At 40.8% G+C, this 15,536-nt stretch overlaps 1 pseudogene; it reads left to right on the top strand.

The window, feature by feature from the left end:
- Positions 1 to 9,736: 9,736 nt before the first annotated feature.
- LOC118649529 lies at positions 9,737 to 10,397 on the top strand (annotated as a pseudogene).
- The last annotated feature ends 5,139 nt before the right edge of the window (positions 10,398 to 15,536 follow it).

Raw genomic sequence — 15,536 nt, 5'->3', positions numbered from 1 at the left:
TCACATAGACTAGGATTAGAAGAGTTAGAAGTGAGAGACTGGAAACTAAACATCCTGAGTCTGAATTACAGGCTTCCTGTGATTGCTCTTTCACCTGCGCAAAGACCCAGCTCAAGTTTTGAGGTGGTCAGTTGCAAAACTGTGGTTAAGTTTGTAGCCAAGGATCTCTTTTCCAGTTTTTATTTAAAGGGAGAGGAAAGGAGCCCTAACCGGCTTGGCTCAGTGGATAGAGGGTCAGCCTGAGGACTCAAGGGTCCCAGGTTGGATTCAGGTCAAGGGCATGTACCTTGGTTGTGGGCACATCCCCAGTAGGGTGTGTGCAGGAGGCAGCTGATCGATGTTTCTCTCTCATCGATGTTTCTAACTCTCTATCTCTCTCCCTTCCTCTCTGTAAAAAAAATCAATAAAATATATTTTTTTAAAAATAAAATAAAAGCAGGGATTACCTTAAAAAAAAACAACACAAAGCCCTAACCTGTTTGGCTCAGTGGATAGCGCGTCAGCCTATGGACTCAAGGGTCCTAGGTTCGATTCCGGTCAAGGGCATGTACCTTGGTTGCGGGCACATCCCCAGTGGGAAGTGTGCAGGAGGCAGCGATCAATGTTTCTCTCTCATCGATGTTTCTAACTCTCTATCCCTCTCCCTTCCTCTCTGTAAAAAATCAATAAAATATATTTTAAAAAATTAAAAAAAAAATAAAGGGAGAGGAAAGGGATTTGTTCCATTTCCTATTTACAAGTCAAATGAAGGGACTCTAGATGCAGTTCTTCCTGTTCTCATTTTCTTCTAAAACGTGGAGTGCCTCTATTTGAGTTGCTGGACTAAATTTACTTGGCAGTCATGGGAATAGTAAGCCAAATTTACTTCTAAATGGCCCAGAACTTTCATTTTAAAACAGATGCAAATTGGCAGGAAATAAGAATGAAGCCAGAGCAATTTATAAAGAAGAAGAGCATGTGCTTATGGGATTTGAGCAAGAATAACCACAGGTACTTTGCAGATTTTAATTATTCTGTCCTTATCTGATCAGAAAATTGTGAACATGTTTTTTTATAAACATGAGGATTACATAGTAGTCAGTAAGTAGTCTTTTTTTTTTTAAAAAAAAATGTATTTTTATTGGTTTCAGAGAGGAAAGGAGAGGGAAAGAGAAAGATAGAAACATCAATGATCAGAATCACCCCCTGGTTCATAGGTCAACGCTCAACCACAGAGCCATGCCAGCTGGGCAGTAAGTAGTCTTATTGGGGGTGTCCAGTGAAATGTAATAAAATAAAGAATTCTGATATCATTTCTGCTTGTTAAATTTGCATCATGAAGTCCTATATTTGTGTTTTTTCCCTTTGCTCTAAAAAATAAAGTCAAATTGCTTCAAACAAGTCAGCGATTCTAAGCATATAAATGAGGTAACAAAAGCATCCCATGGTTACAAGTTCTCCCTCTGTCTCATTTCCCTTAATTTTATTTTTCCACTTTCATCTTAAAAATATGTATATATCACATGCCCTCTCAATCTGCTATGAAAAATTTACACGTTGGGAACCAGTTGAACTTTGATTATACCAAATTCAATGTTTACTACACTCTCTTCCACAAACTATTTTTCAACCTTGGATAAAGTTTTATGAATGTGACACGTCCTGATTAATGAAGTTGTAAGCAAAGCTTAGTACACGAAGCAAAGAAGGATGTAGTTGAATCAGAAGGCTATGTATCTCCTGTTATCACGTTAGTGTTGTATTGCATTAAAGATCTTTTTCTTCCCTGTCTCTTTCCATGTTTATTTTCTTTAAAAATGTATATATTTTATTGATTTCAGAGAAGAAGGGAAAGGGATAGACAGAAATATCAATGATGAAAGAGAATCATTGATCAGCTGCCTCCTGCACACCCCCTACTGGGGATTAAGCCCACGCAACCTGGGTATGTGCCCTGACAGGGAAACTAACTGTGACCTCCTGATTCATAGGTCGATGCTCAACCACTGAGCCACATCTGCTGGGCATGCATGTTTATTTTCTTTTAAACCAACTTGAATCTGCATGAATCTGTGTCTACATTAATTATATTGTATTTCTCTTTTAACTGCATCGTTTTAGAAAACTCAAACCGTACTTTAAAAAGGGCACTCATGCCTGACCGGAGTGGCTCAGTGGTTGAGTGAGCATTGCCACTTATGAACCAGGAGGTCACAGATCAATTCCTGGCCAGGGCATATGCCCAGGTTGTGGGCTCCATCCCCAGTTGGGGGGTGGGGGATGTCAGGGGTGTGCAGGAGGCAGCCAATTGAGGACTCTCTCTCTCATCATTGATTTTTCTATCTCATCTCCCTCTCCCTTCCTCTCTGAAATTAATAAAAAAAATATTTTTATAAAAAGGATACTCATAGTGACACCACTGTAATAATCTAGTTATGATTCACTGGAAAGGAGCAAAGGGAAGGCCAAATAGATCCAGACCCAGTAAAGTCTGGGTGACATAGGAAAGGCACTTGTCTGTCAATCACACCTGGGGACAGGTCATTGGCCAGAGAAAGCATAGCCACTGCGAGCATGGGAAGATTTGAGATACTTAAACTCCTCAAAAAAAGCAGTTCCCTCTCTTGCCTCTTGGAATGTTGCACTTGACTCCTGGCTTGGGAGCTCTCATGCTTCCGTGCATTTGCCCACATAGTCTAAGGCAGTGGTCTGCAAACTGCGGCCCCTTGAGTGTGGCTCTTCCACAAAATACCACATGCGGGTGCGCACGTACAGTGCGATTGAAACTTCATGGCCACACTCAAGGGGCCAAAGAGCCACATGTGGCTCGTGAGCCGCAGTTTGCCGACCACTGGTCTAGGGCCCTGTGGACTAAAGAACTGCAATTAGCCTAATTTTGTGCTGTTTCAGCTCCATCATGGAACAGAAACTTTGGATGCTGGCTCTGCTTCTAGCTCTGCTGAATCCCCTACACCTCCTCCAGGACTGGATTAAGGGAAATGGGACTTTGGAAACCAAAGGATATAATTCCATGCAAATAAAAATCACTCATCCTTCCATGGGACTCTCAGAAAATTCTTTTTCTCAAGATGTAAGAACCAGACCCCGAGCACCCAGTGGGGAAGGGATACGTCACTTCCACCAGTGAACATCCGATTTTCACCGATAACAATAGCACTTCTATAATGATTATCTTAAGGGCTTGGTAGAGAGAAAGAGGAGGGTAAAAAAATAAAAATAAAAAGAAGAAGAAGAAGAAAAAGAAGAGGTCAGTTGGGAAGAGAAAAGAGAATTGCAAATCATTCCTCTGTGTTTCTCTGGGTTTGGGGTAATGGTAGGGGCTGAAAAAGGAAAGAATTATAAGCAGACTAAATTAAACAGAACCCATGGGGCCTGAAAAATAAGTCAAATTCAAAGAAAGAGAATAAATGTAATCAAATAAAAATTGATGAACATTAATTAGCTGTCCCAATTTTACCCTAATACTCTTGTAATTTTTTATGAGGAACTGAGTAGAAAAAATTTGAAATTTAAATTTTTCTGTTTACTAGTTACATTTATTTATTCAACTAGAAACTTGCCTCATTTTCAAAAAGTTTCTGAGTAAATTTAAGATATATCCAGTTATTCGTAAAGGGAGCCAATCAAATAGATATTAAATTACAAATTGATTTATCCATCTTGATCTTAGATTTGTATAAGCAAAAAGTAATATCTTGCATCATGTACTTTCATGAAGTATTTAGTAACCTTATGATATTTTAATTATGAACAGCCAGAGGCTCAGTGTTTTATATTAAATGAGAGGCCTGGTGCATGAAATTCATGCACTGGGGGAGGGGGGGTGCTGTCCCTTAGCCCAGCCTGCGCCTTCTCACAGTTGGGGAGCCCTTAGGGCAATGGTTCTCAACCTGTGGGTCGTGACCCCTTTGGTGGTCGAACGACCTTTTCACAGGGGTCGCTTAAGACCATCCTGCATATCAGATATTTACATTACGATTCATAATAGTGGCAACATTACAGTTATGAAGTAGCAACGAAAATAATTTTATGGTTGTGTTACAACATGAGGAACTATATTTAAAGGGCCAGAAGGTTGAGAACCACTGACTTAGGGGATGTCCGACTGATGGCTAAGCTGACAGTTGGACATCCTTAGCACTGCTGCAGAGGCAGGAGAGGCTCCTGCCACCGCGGCTGCACTTGCCAGCCGTGAGCCTGGCTCAGAGCTTCTGGCTGAGCAGTGCTCCCCCTGTGGGAGCACATTGACCACCAGGGGGCAGCTCCTGTGTTGAGCGTTTAGCCCCTGGTGGTCAGTGGGCATCATAATGACCAGTCGTTCGGCTGTCCGTTCAATTTGCATATTAGCCTTTTATTATATAGAATGAAAACCAGATATTTCTGGAATATTAAACTCCCAGACTTCAATTTTTCTCTGAAATCTATAAAAAGGTAAAGGAAGAAAAAAATAATTTGGGAGAAAGAACCAATTGGACACCAGAGGCATAGAGATCCCAACATTTACTAATGTACATGTTTTGCCTTGCACAATGCTAGGCACTGGGTGATGAGAGAGTTACAGAAAATCAAAACTGTGAAAGGAGTTTGCCCTCTAGGTGATGAGATAAATACGCTCACATCAATTGGTTGGAAAACCAACGCACCAATGAGAGGCGTTGTTAACAGGAACTTGAGGAATTCAAAGGTTAAAGAAACCTGAGTGCTGATGGTGTAAGACAAGCAGGTCAAACTCACGGCCCACAACAAATATTTTTGCGGCCCAGCCAATATAACGGTATGTAAAAACGTTTTAATAAAAATTTTGTAACTTAATTTTTACAGTATCCTGTTATACATAATTATCAATAACAAACCACAACACTCGCTAATGGCTGATTACTATAATCATGTTGCATTCATTTCCCTTATGTGCCTTATGCACAGATGCACCATTTCTCTCCACTAATACTAGCAGCGAATATTTTAGCAGCCGATGGCCGCGTCATTAGTCTTGGACTGACTTGTTTGGTGTGCAAAACAGGAAATATTTTGCTTTCAGAGAACAAGAAAAATAGGTTTATTTGCGTTACTCTTATTAATTTGTGCAGTTATTCAGTGTCTGGTAAGTTAATGCTCAAGAAAAAATATTAATTTTTATTAAAATGTTCTATTATTTTGTGTTAACGATTACTCATTTATTTCAGCCCTTTGTATTCAGCATGTCTCTATTGAAATAAACCTACATTTCTATGAAAATTTAAGCTTTTATTTTTATGCAGCCCACATAAACTTAAACCTGGTTTATTTGGCCTGTGTTAGCCTTTGTGTTTGACATGCTTGTTGTAAGATCAGCAAGAAGTCTTGTGAAAGGACGAATAATATTGACGGGAAATATTATCGTTATTTCCTGCATGGAAAAGGAGAGAGGATGACATTTTGGGTAAAGAAAAGAGAAAAGCAATGGCTGAATCAAAGTGTGCAGAGGACCAGGCGTGGCTGGAATGGAGCATTTTGCCTGGATCACCAGTAAAGCTTAGAAAAAGCAGAGTAAAGAGGGATTTTGGAGGACTTTGTAAATCAGGTCAGGGAGGATCAGATTATTGAATTAGGAGACACATGTTTTTATTCAGACAGAATTAAGGAAGTGAATTATTAAAATAAGTTTGGTCTTCTAGATTTCTTTGCTTGCATATATGGAGGTTCTTTAATAACGAGTTGATCTGGATTCATTTCACTACTAAATAATACCAGAGTAAATTAGTATTTATTAGAAAATCTACTATATGCCAGACTCTCTCATATAGTCCTCACAACCCAGGGTATGTTCACATACCCATATTATGCTAAATTTACAGGTGATTAACTGATATCTGGCCCAAGATGACAGCATTTAGTAAATGATGATCAGGGATTGAATCCAAATCTTCTAAATGTAAATCTCATTCTCTTTCCTTTTTTCATTCCATTTCCAATCTGTGTCAGGCACTAGGTTTAATATTTCTTTTAAAGACAAATCAGCATTGATGCACACTTACATATTAATGTTTTAATTTAAAAAGTTATCTCCACATTCAAATCAGCATTGATGCACACTTACATATTAATGTTTTAATTTAAAAAGTTATCTCCACATTGTTGGAGAGAAATAATACTAACAAAAATTTTTAGTAATTTTCCAAAATCAAGAATAAGCAAAGATGTTGATACTTAAAAAAAAAAAAATAACCAGAAAGAAAGCAAATGTATACATAAATACTTTAATATAGGCCTTAGACAAGTGCCATAAGTAATTGAAACAGACTTGCTATAAGGCAGTAGGAAGTGGTTCGATTTAGGTTATGTATACATAAATACTTTATTTTGAAGATAACTGAATTTCAAAGGAACTCATTTGAAATCAATGGTTAATTCTTTTTGTATAAACTGGCTTGTATATTTAGATGGTCATAGACAGTTGTGAGCTGGTAAGTGTTTAATAATTAGCTCTTTGGGGGAAAAGTTTTGGTATAGTATTTGCCTATATTTGTAGGGCAATGGACTACAAAAGCCACTAGAGGGATGTCTTTTTTCAAGCTACTTTTCAAGTCACTCGGGTATGTCATTGAACACAAGCACGAAAGAGATGCACAGTAGCTCACCCTTTCATAGTATTTTTATCATACTGATAAAATAGACACAAATAAACTTAACAATGTAGATAATAGTAAAGTGCAGTAAAATAATTAGCAAGTGGTGAGTTTTGAGTACTTACCAGCTTTATTTTAAGTATGATTTATTTAATTGTATGTTCCTTTCCATCTACAATTTAGTATTGGCAGATATCAAAATTCCTAATAATTTAACAATTGGCTCCTGTGAGCCAGTACAAGTTGACTTCAGCGCACCACTGCAAGACCAGGAAAAAGAAAACAGGCATAAAAATCCACAGGAACATTTAGCTAGGCAAAGAGAAAAACTCCTAGCCTATGTGAGTCATGCGTATAGGGCAGCAATTTTCAACTGGTGTGCTGCAAGAATTTTTAAAACATACAATATCTGACTACGTAGTCAGGAGCACTGACCTCATTTCCCTTAGCTTGTCAAATTTTATAAAATGACAACAGTCAGCATAACAATAGCTTGTGTGAACGAATCAAAATTATACCTTTTTTTTCTTGTCAGATTGGCAAAAATATTTTTTTTGGTGTGCTGAAGAATGTTAGTAATTAGTTAATGTGTGTCATGAGATAAAAAAAGGTTGAAAGTCACGATCAATAGATATTCATTAATACTTACTGAGAACTTACTAACTGCCAGGCAGCTCTTTTTTATAAAATATGTTTTTATTGATTTTTAGAGGGAGAGGAAGGGAGAGAAAGAGAGAGGGAGAATGAGAATTGATCTGTTATCCCTTGCACACCCCCTACTGGGGATCAAGCCTGAAACCCAGGCATATGCCCTGACTGGGAATCAAATCAGTGACTTTCTGGTGCTTAGGACTATTCTCAACCAACTGAGCCACACAGGCCACGGCTGCCAGGAAGCTCTTTATGTCTAATATTTCTTATTTATTCTTCACAACAATCTCATGAAGTCGTATTACTATTAGCACTTTGAAACAGATTCAGAAACAGGCATAGAAAAGGAAAAAAAACAAAACAATTTTCCCCTTAGGAAAGCAGGAATTGACTCGAGTTTGGTTTTACTCAAATGCCCCATGAATGACTTTACAACTTTCAAAAGGTTATGACCCTCAAAGCCACTCACATCTCCAGCTTGAAAGAGCTGTGAATTTGCTCTCCCATCTGGAAGGTCTAAATTAGCACACATCATGTGGAGTAAGTAAATTACAAAGTTTGAACAAACATCACTCTGACTCTTCCATCTAAATTCTAAGAAAGAGTGAGCACATGCCTTGTGTTTTGGTACATTCTTTACTTTCCATGCACTTATTTTCATCTGGGCTTTCCAGTTTCCCAACAAATAAATACAATTTGGTACAGCTAAATGTTAGTGGTTCCCCCACCCCCCTTTCCTAGATTTCCAATGATTGTTCTGGGAAGAATGGGCTCAGTTCTTGCCTGCCTGTCAGAGTGATTAATTAGATTTAATTTCACGCTGTGTTCTCTGCCATCCTGTCCCCTCCCACGATGACTAATAACTCTTTCACAAAGTCCAAACAAATGGCCACGGTATCTAGTTTTTATTTTTGGAAGTTTTCCCTAGCCAAAATGCGTAGAGCCTCTTCACAGACAACAGTTAAGAAATTCCTGGCCAGGATTCCTGTCCTCAACAGCCGCACTTGATACGGCTAGATGGCCGGCTGACTGATATCCTGGGTGGCATCGTGCCAGCTCACAAGTTGTCAGGCTATTTGAATCAAGAATCAGCACTGGGCAGTGATAAATATAGATGGGTAGTCTGGGAGGGGCCATATCTTCCCCCAGGAAGTGCCTTTGTGCCAGCACTAAAGCATTAACACCACATGTCTTTTTCTACACTTGACATCTGTGGACACTTGGAGTGTGTGACAAAAGGAGGAAGTGAATGAGAGTGGGAAGGAAGACAAGAGAGTTTGGGGGGACGCTAGCATGCCAGAGCAGGATGAATTGCAGCCGGGGCCCAGGAGTTCACTGGACACCCTGCCTCATCAACATTTTTAGCGTGTGGTGTGAGCACTAATGCCAGGCGCCTGGTTTCAAGGCCAGAGCTTGAAAGAAGAGGTCGGCAATTACCAAGTCAAATGTCTGTTTGTACCCATTCCCTACCCTCAAAAAGAATCCGTTCATCACCATGCCACATGGTCACCGGGTGGAAATTTACCATACGAAACAGCCCAATGCGTTAAAACATGTCGTGAACCCTGATCACTGGCATCTAGAGAGGGTGAGAAAATGTGGCTGCTCAGAGAGTTCCAGACACTGAGACAAGCTTGACATTGCTTTAATAAGTTCATCGTGCAATGAAGATGTCTAGTAGTCTAAATATGTGTGTGAGCAGGGGACGACTTCAGATTCGGGATTTATGGGACTGGAAATTCTTCCCTGCGACTAATTGAAGGCCCAAGAAGATTACAACTGGCCCAGCATCATTTTACATATAGCCCTCAATTTCCTTATCTATAAACTGCTGTTATTAGGCTCAAATGAGGTGATTTATATAGAGCACTTTTATTTATTTTTTAAAAATATTTTAATTGATTTTTTTAGAGAAAGAGGGAAGGAGAGGGGAAGAGAGAGAGAAACATCAATATGAGAAAGAAATATTGTTTGGTGCCTCCCATACGCACCCTGATCACCAGGAATCGAGCCTGCAACCTGGGCATGTGCCCTGACCAGGAATCGAACAGGCGACCCTTTGGTGTGTGGGACAATGCTCAACCAACTGAGCCACACCAGCCAAGGCTACACAAAGCACTTTTTAAATGGTTAAAGTCTATACCAGTGATCATTGGGTCTGTTGGGGACCAGCTCACTGCTTTGTAAAAATTAGTTACAACACTTATCTTCATCCTTGGTCATTTTTTAGAAATCACACATAAAGCACTTCATAACTCATGACTAGTACTGGTAGTGTGGTTGTTTTTACATTGGTAACACCTGAAAGAAGTCATCTTTGGATATTTCATCTTCAAACTAACAGGAAGCCATTGTACTTTGTAAAATGTCACCTCATTGAGTTACCTTCAGATCGTATATACAAGTTGAAAAAGAAGTCAGTCTCAAAAATCACTGCTCTGGCCCCAGGTGCTCCCAGAGCCATGGGTGTCAGTGCAGATATGGCCGAGTTGAAGAACCACACTATGTGCAACGAATCCCAAAATGGCACAGAAATGACACTAAGAAACCCCGGTCACAGAAATATAAGTGCCCCAAGGGTATGGACTCTAAATATTCCTGAGGAACACGTGCTTTGCCAAGAAACACAAGAAGGGCCTGAACACCAAGGCCATGAGTACATATGCTGAAGCTATGGGGCCTCATAAAGCCCGGAGAGGTCAGGCCCAAGATCCCAAAGGGAGGAAGCTGCCAGCTCAATTGACTTGCCTACACCATTCACCCCAAGCTTGGGAAACGTGCTCCTGCCCACATTGCCTAGGGTCTCAGGCTCTGCTGGAAAAGTCCAAGGCCATGACTCAAACTCAGGCCCAGGCTGCCGCTGCAGCTCTGGCTCCAGCACAGGCTCAGGCTCCCAGAGGTACCCAGGCCTCTGTGAAGGCAGCAGAGTAGAGGCCTTTTGCTTGCCGGTGTGAGAATGGAAGGACTGGTGTGACCCCAGACTACTGCCTGCAAGGTGCTGGTGTCCTCTTCTACTATTTGTACAAATAAACCTGAGGCAGGAGATGTCAATATATATATGGCAGAGATGGCAAGAGGAGCCCACATGACATATATATATCACTGCTTATTCATGACTCAAAATAGTTTCCACTTTATTTACCTGACATTTACTCTGACTTTGGGCTCAAGTAAGAAGTGAAGTTCATCCTCAAAGGAAGATGTTTGTATTATGCTTCATGATAGCAGTTTCACATAACCTTAGCATTCGAACCACGAGGGTGGTTCTTTAGGCTAGGCAGGGTGCATGCTTATAGACATAGTTTAAAAGAAATTGAGGGCCAGCAAGATAAAGCTCTGATGAGAACTCTGATTTCTTATCTCCAAAGGAATTTCTTTTCCTAGGGAAAAATTACCCTCTATTTCTTGGGTTGTTCCCACTGTAGTCCTCAAGTTATAAAATAACTTCCAAAATATACTTGTAAAAAATATTTTGAACAGTGGTAACCATTGGAATGTAAGTAGCCATATTGAAGTTTCTATCATTTCCACAAGTGTAAGTCCTGATATATTCATTTAAAAATCAGTCTGGGAATTTTTTTTTTTAATCTTAAAACCACCATATGCATTACCTATTTCTAAATCTCATTTTTGGGAAGAAACCAAGGCTCAGAAGCTTAATAAACTCAAAATAGTCATTGATGCTGGGGTGAATTGCCAAAGTCACACAACTCACTATTAAATTCTGAAGAAATAAATGAACAATAAACCCAGCACCAAATAAATGCTTTTTAGAAAACAAAAACCAATATGATAGTGACAAAAAATTAGTGCTGAAGGATCCAAGATGGTGGCAGAGTAGGTTCAAGTTGCACTCACCTCCTCCCAAAACCAAACTGGAATTACCACCACAATATAGAACAATCAACCTGAACAACCAGCGGAAGACTAGATGAACAGAGGTCTAATAATCAAGGATCTGCAGAAGAAGCCACAATGCGGCTGGTAGGAAGGGTGGAGATGTGAAAAGGACAGGCTCAGCACCCAAGAGCAGCGGTTGAGAATCTGCAGAGATATCTCAGCTGTCCAGGTCCCTCCTGAGGACCGTGGAGTCTCAACCCCATGCCAGGCTCCCCAGTCCAGAGCACCAGAGACGGCAAAAGGAGCCCACATGACATCTGGCTGTGAAAACGAGCCAGATTCTGTCTGTCAGAGAGACACAAGCGTCTGCTAGAAATCCAGGCACCTTTTTAAAAGGCCAACACACAAAATCTCGTTTGCAGCCACTCACCCTGGGCCCAGCAGAAGGAGGGCTATTTGGAGTGCACTTGAATCGTGTGAGGGGGGTTTGGGTTATGTGGCTCCAATGACAGAGCTGAAGAAACAGCTGCCAAGGTCCCTGTGCTGAGTTTCTCGCCCACATCACCCACGGACGCCATCTTTCTTGCATTGAGCACTTTCCTCCTGGGGGACTAGCCTGGGGAAATACAATAGCCCCACCTTCCCCACGGTCACACCACCTGCAGAGCTCACACCCTGTGGAGGAGTCGGCTGCCTGGGTCCAACGTGTAGAGGCCCGAGCAGACTCAGGGAGGTGTTAGAGACTGAGTTGTGTAGCTCTGGGGCAAGGTTGTTCCTCGCCTTCCAATGAGCCTGACAGGAACTGCCCCCACCTGGGAGACCCACTAGCCCCACACTCCCAGCTCTAGTGGCCCTGCCCTGCCAAGCTTGGGCTCTGGAGGGTGTCCAGGCAGAAACCAGAACAGACTGAGTTCTATGACTCTAGGAAGGAGGACATATTTTCCTCACCCACCTGATTGGCTCAGAGCCCTCCCTTCACATGTAACAATATTTTTTTCTGATATATCTCCTTGGGCAAGGGAAACAAAAGAAAAAATAAACAAAGGGAACTATATCACCCTAAAACATTTCTGCACAGCAAAGGAAACCATCAACAAAATGAACAGACACCCCGCTCAATGAGAGGAGATATTCTCCATGACATATCTGATAAAGGGTTAATATCCAAAAATTATAAAGAACTCATACAGCTCAACGTCAAAAAAAGAAACAATCCAATTAAAAAATGGGCAAAGGATCTGAATAGACACTTCTCCAAAGAGGAAAAACAGATGGCCAACAGACATATGAAAAGATGCTTAATGTCACTAAACATAAGAAAAATGCAAATTAAAACCACAATGAGATATCACCTCACACCTGTCAGAATGGCTATTACCAAGAAGTCAATAAACAACAAGTGCTGGTGAAAGGGGAACCCTCTGCACTGCTAGTGGGAATGCAGTCTGGTGCAGCCACTGTGGAAAACAGTAGGGAGTTACCTCAAAAAATTAAAAATGGAACTGCCTTATTACCCAGAGATCCCACTTCTGGAAATATATCCAAAGAAATCCCAAACACTAATTCACAAGAACATATGCACCCTATGTTCATTGCAGTGTTATTTACAACTAGTAGCCCTGTGCATGAATCTGTGTGCCAGTAGCTCGCTGCCGCCCTCCTGCTGCCGCCCTCCTGTTGCTTCCCCCCCCCCCCAATAGCTTGCTGCCCTGCCCCCTCCTGTAGCTCTCTGCCGCCCGCTTGTAGCTCGCTGACCCACCCTCCTGCTGATCCGTGATCTGGCCATTACACGGTCAGTCATTACGTAATGACCATTTGCATATTACATCTTTATTATATAGGATAGCCAAGATTTGGAAGCAGCCCAAGTGTCCACCAGTAGATGAGTGGATAAAAAAGCTGTGGTATATTTACACAGTGGAATATTACTCAACTAAAAAAAAAAAAATGTTACCTTTTGCCACAGCATGGATGGACCTGTGGAGCATTATGCTAAGTGAAATAAGTCAGTAAGAGAAAGACAAATACCATATGATTTCACTTATATGTAGAATCTAAAGAATAATATAAACAGAACAGAAATAGACTTATAGAGAACAGACTGACAGATGTCAGAGGGGAAGGTGTTTGGGAGACTGGGTGAAAAAAGGTGAAGGGATTGAGACGTACAGATTGGTAGTTACAAAACAGTGATGAGGATGTAAAGTACAATACAGGAAATATAGTCAATAATATTGTAATAATATGGTACCCGGTGGATACTGGAAATATTGGAGGAAACACTTTGTAAAGTATATGATTGTCTAGCCACTATGCTGTACATTTGAAACTAATATGAAATAATATTAAAATGTAAACTGTAATTGAAAAAATAAAATAATAATTCCCATATGTATATAGAGCATCATCCGTGTCAAATTATTTTCAAATTTTGGATTTACTTTCCAATCTTAAAAATTCACTCTATATTGATGCCATTTTTTCTTAACATGACAAAATTAATTCCTGGCAACCTAATGTTACTGCTTCAGGGAAGCCCTTATTCTCTCCTCCACCCACTTTCGTTTCTTTCTGTGTTTTCCACTAACTTGTGGTTTATAACTCTGTTTTACCACTGGCACATTATCCTCAGTTTTTTTTAAATATATCTATCTATCTATCTATCTATCTATCTATCTATCTATCTATCTATCTATATCAATCTTCAGTGTACATACTATGAGTTTCTTGAGGGCAGGGATTCTTATTGATTCTTCTTTCCCAGCAGCTAGAATGCTGCCTGGTAGTATAGTCAATAAATGTTTGAAGAGTGAATAAATGAATGCAGACAATTTGAACTTTGCACGGAGTAAATAAACAATGCCATATTACCACATATCCAGTCAGATCAAATGTTCATTTATTTACTGTCTTCTCTTCATCTGTTAGAAAAGCATCAGGCCTTTTGATTCTAAGTGTTCTAAGGAGCCCACAGTCATGGCCACCTCAGAAAGACCTGGCTTGAGGACACTGCCTGGGGATTATTGTTGCCACTAGAACTATTTTTAGTCCTTCTATTTAGTTGAATGCATTCCTTTGCAGTGAATTTAAAGTGCTTCATTCACATGTTTGCTTAATGGTCACAATCCTGTGAGCTGAGTAGGGACAGGAATGCCACCTTATTTCATGAATGAGGAAGCTGGACTCATTCAAGGCCATTCAGGTAGCTTTTCAGAGAGAAGGTTAAAAATGTTTTTCCTATTCTTGATCTTTCCGTTCTGTGGAGCTGCCACTAATGTTAGCACTGGAGTATTCAAAGCTTGACTGCCGCTGCAAGACTCAAGCATTCACTTGGATACTGCAACCTGCAGGCCTTGTACAATTCAAAGCTGCCACAATCAAAAATATATTGTGTCAGATCCACTTTGCAGTGACATGTAGGGCCCAGAGCTGTCACTGTGAGTTCTTTCCTCAGGAAAGGTGACATCATTTGCAGAGTGAAAAGTAAAAATGCAAGTTTCTTGTTCAAAAATTAATCAGAGCCCAGCCGATATGCTCAGTGGTTAAACAGCGACCTATGAATTAGCAGGTCAGGGCACATACATGCCCAGGTTGTGGGCTGGATTCCCAGTAGGAGGTGGCAGGGAGCAGCCAATCAATGATTCTTTCTCATTATTGATATTTCCACTTCTCTCTCCTTTCCTCTCTCAAATCAATAAAAATATATTTAAAAAGTGATTCAGAATTTCAAGGATTCTTAGAGCATTAAAACCTTCCTGAGACTGCATGCTCATGAAATCACTTTATCCCTGCTGCTCTGTTATCTTCCAAGCCCTCATAAAGCTCTACTTAACTCTTTCTCCTAACATCTCCTGTCTTCTCTACCTGCCTTCTGTAACATCCTATTCACTGTACTGGCATTCGGTGAAATTTCTAAAATAAAAATCTTTTGAGGTCATTAACTTTCAATAATTTCTCATCATCTCCTGGATAAAGTAACACTTCTTAGGCTTCTCTCTCATTGTATTGCCCCCCACCAAAACTCAGTGGCTTAAAACAACCACCACAGATATGCCCAGAATTCTGGGTCTGACAGCTTGTCTGGGCTCCCCGAGTATTTGTGGGCTCACTCGTGAATTACGTGGTCAGGTGGCAGATCGACTAGGGACGGGAAGGCCCACATGACAGTTGTCTGGGGCTTGTGTCTGGGTGCCTCAGTTCTCCTCCGCGTGCACTCTCCAGCAGGCTGGCTGGGGCCTTCTCATAAGGCAGCTGATTCCAAGAGAGTGAAAGTGAAAGCTGGGTGCTCTCTGAAGCCTGCACAATATTGCCTCTTCCACATTCCGTGGGTTAAAATAAGTCACAAGACCTGCCCAGATTGGAGGTGTTAGAGAAATTGATTTCATCTCCTGATAGAAGGGACAGCAGCATCACGTTGCAAAGAGGCGGTGCCGGGGCGAT

Source organism: Myotis myotis, unplaced genomic scaffold (assembly GCF_014108235.1).
Source record: "Myotis myotis isolate mMyoMyo1 unplaced genomic scaffold, mMyoMyo1.p scaffold_m19_p_3, whole genome shotgun sequence".
Classification (NCBI taxonomy): domain Eukaryota; kingdom Metazoa; phylum Chordata; class Mammalia; order Chiroptera; family Vespertilionidae; genus Myotis; species Myotis myotis.
The sequence above is the reverse complement of the archived record's forward strand: the minus strand, read 5'-3'. Positions and strand labels throughout refer to the sequence as shown.